This window comes from Arachis ipaensis, chromosome B3 (genome assembly GCF_059453495.1).
Source record: "Arachis ipaensis isolate K30076 ecotype BB chromosome B3, ASM5945349v1, whole genome shotgun sequence".
Taxonomy (NCBI): Eukaryota; Viridiplantae; Streptophyta; class Magnoliopsida; order Fabales; family Fabaceae; genus Arachis; species Arachis ipaensis.
In genome coordinates, this window is record NC_142438.1 from 85,209,893 (window position 1) to 85,212,729 (window position 2,837).

Here is a 2,837-nt window from a genome sequence, read left to right on the forward strand (position 1 = left end):
TTTGTTTTGATTCACAATTTTCATGTTTTGAGTCTTTTTGTTGTTTTTCTCTTTCTTCATTAAAAATTCAAAAATAAAAAAAATTTATCTTTCCCTTTTTATCTCATAAATTTTTGCAAATTTGAGTTGACTTTTTCAAAATTTTTAAAATTTAATTATTTCTTATGAGTCAAGCCAAATTTTCAATTTAAAAATTCTATCTTTTCCAAACCTTTTTCAAAAATAAAATCTTTTTCATTTTTTCTTTCATAATTTCGAAATTTTCAAAATTTATTTTCAAAATTTTTTTCTTATTTCTATTTCATATTTTCGAAAATAATGCTAACAATTAATGTGATTGATTCAAAAATTTTTATTTTGTTACTTGCCTAATAAGAAAGGTTCAATCTTTAAATTTTAAAATCATATCTTTTTGTTTCTTGTTAGTCAAGTAATCAACTTCAATTTTCAAAATCAAATCTTTTTAATTTCCAATTCAAATATTTTTCAAAATCATTTTCAATCATATCTTTTTCAATGTTAATCACATCTTTTTCAAAATCAATTTCAAAATCTTTTCTAACTTCTCACCCTTTCAAATTTGATTTTCAAATCTTTTTCAATTAACCATTTAACTTTTTGTTTGATTTTAAAAGTTTACTATTTCAATCATATCTTTTTAAAAACCACTTAACTACTTTTCTCTCTCTTATTTTCGAAAATCACTAACCTCTTTTTCAAAAAAATTTCTTTTCATTAACTAATTGTTTTAAATTTTAATTTAATTTTATCTTCTTTTTAAAACTTTCGAATTTTAATTTCAATTTTTAAATTAAAAACAAAAATATTGTTATTTTATTTTATTTAATTTTCGAATTCTTCCCTCTCTCATCTCCTTCTATTTATTTATTTATCTACTAACACCCCTCTTTCACTCAAAAATTCGAACCCACTCTTCTCCTCTATGTTCGAATTCTTATATTTTCCATCTTCCATTCTTCTCTTCTTACACTCATATAAGGAATCTCTATACTGTGACATAGAGGATTCCATACTTTCTTTTCTATTCTCTTCTTTTTCATATGAGCAGAAACAAGGATAAGAATATTCTTGTTGAAACTGATCCTGAACCTGAAAGGACTCTGAAGAGGAAGCTAAGGGAAGCTAAAGCACAACTCTCTAGAGAAAATCTGACAGAAATTTTTGAAAAAGAAGGAGACATGGCCGAACCCAATAACAATGCAAGGAATATGCTTGGTGACTTAACTGCACCAAATTCTAACTTACATGGAAGAAGCATCTCAATCCCTGCCATTGGAGCAAACAATTTTGAGCTAAAGCCTCAATTAGTTTCTCTAATGCAACAGAATTGCATGTTTCATGGACTTCCATCAGAAGATCTTTTTCAGTTCTTAACTGAATTCTTGCAAATCTGTGATACTGTTAAGACCAATGGGGTTGATCCCGAGGTCTACAGGCTTATGCTTTCCCATTTGCTGTAAGAGACAGAGCTAGAATATGGTTGGAATCTCAACCTAAAGATAGCCTGAACTCTTAGGATAAGCTGGTCACGGCTTTCTTAGCCAAGTTCTTTCCTCCTCAAAAGCTTAGCAAGCTTAGAGTGGATGTTCAAACCTTCAAACAGAAAGAAGGTGAATCCCTCTATGAAGCATGGGAGAGATACAAGCAACTGACCAAAAAGTGTCCTTCTGACATGATATCAGAATGGACCATCCTGGATATATTCTATGATGGTCTGTCTGAATTATCAAAGATGTCTTTGGACCATTCTGCAGGTGGATTCATTCACCTAAAGAAAACGCCTGCAGAAGCTCAGGAACTCATTGACCTGGTTGCAAATAACCAGTTCATGTACATTTCTTAAAGGAATCCTATGAGTAATGGGACGCCTCAGAGGAAGGGAGTTCTTGAAATTGATACTCTGAATGCCATATTGGCTCAGAATAAAATATTGACTCAGCAAGTCAATATGATTTCTCAGAGTCTGAATGGATTGCAAGCTGCATCCAACAGTACTAAAGAGGCATCTTCTGAAGAAGAAGCTTATGATCCTGAGAACCTTGCAATAGCAGAGGTGAATTACATGGGGGAACCCTATGGAAACACCTATAATTCCTCATGGAAAAATCATCCAAATTTCTTGTGGAAGGATCAACAAAAGCCTCAACAAGGCTTTAATAATGGTGGAAGAAACAGGTTTAGCAATAGCAAGCCTTTTCCATCATCCTCTCAGCAACAGACAGAGAATTCTGAGCAGAATCCATCTAGCTTAACAAATATAGTCTCTGATCTATCTAAGGCCACTCTAAGTTACATGAACGAAACAAGGTCCTCCATTAGAAATTTGGAGGCACAAGTGGGCCAGCTGAGTAAAAGAGTCACTGAGCGGGTAATTTATACGCTTTTTGGCATTGTTTTTTACATAATTTTTAGTATGATTTAGTTAGTTTTTAATATATTTTTATTAGTTTTTAATTAAAAATCACATTTCTGGACTTTTCTATGAGTTTGTGTGTTTTTTAGTGATTTCAGGTATTTTCTGACTGAAATTGAAGGACTTGAGCAAAAATCTTATTCAGAGGCTGAAGAAGGACTGCAGATGTTGTTGGATTCTGACCTCCTTGCACTCAAAGTGGATTTTCTGGAGCTACAGAAACCCAAATGGCACGCTCTTAATTACATTGGAATGTAGACATCCTGGGCTTTCCAGAAATATATAATAGTCCATACTTTGCCCAAGTTTAGATGACGTAAACTGGCGTTCAAAGCCAGCTTTTTGCCCTATTCTGGCGTTAAACGCCAGAAACAAGTTGCAAGGTAGAGTTAAACGCCAGAAA

The 2,837-nt window shown here is 32.5% G+C and overlaps 1 non-coding gene across 1 annotated transcript; it reads right to left on the reverse strand.

Annotated features, from left to right (window-relative positions):
* Window positions 1–1,591: 1,591 nt before the first annotated feature.
* Window positions 1,592–1,695, reverse strand: LOC148571416 (small nucleolar RNA R71). Its single transcript, XR_015880459.1, has one exon. It is a non-coding gene; the product is annotated as a small nucleolar RNA R71 (small nucleolar RNA).
* Between the last annotated feature and the right edge of the window lie 1,142 nt (window positions 1,696–2,837).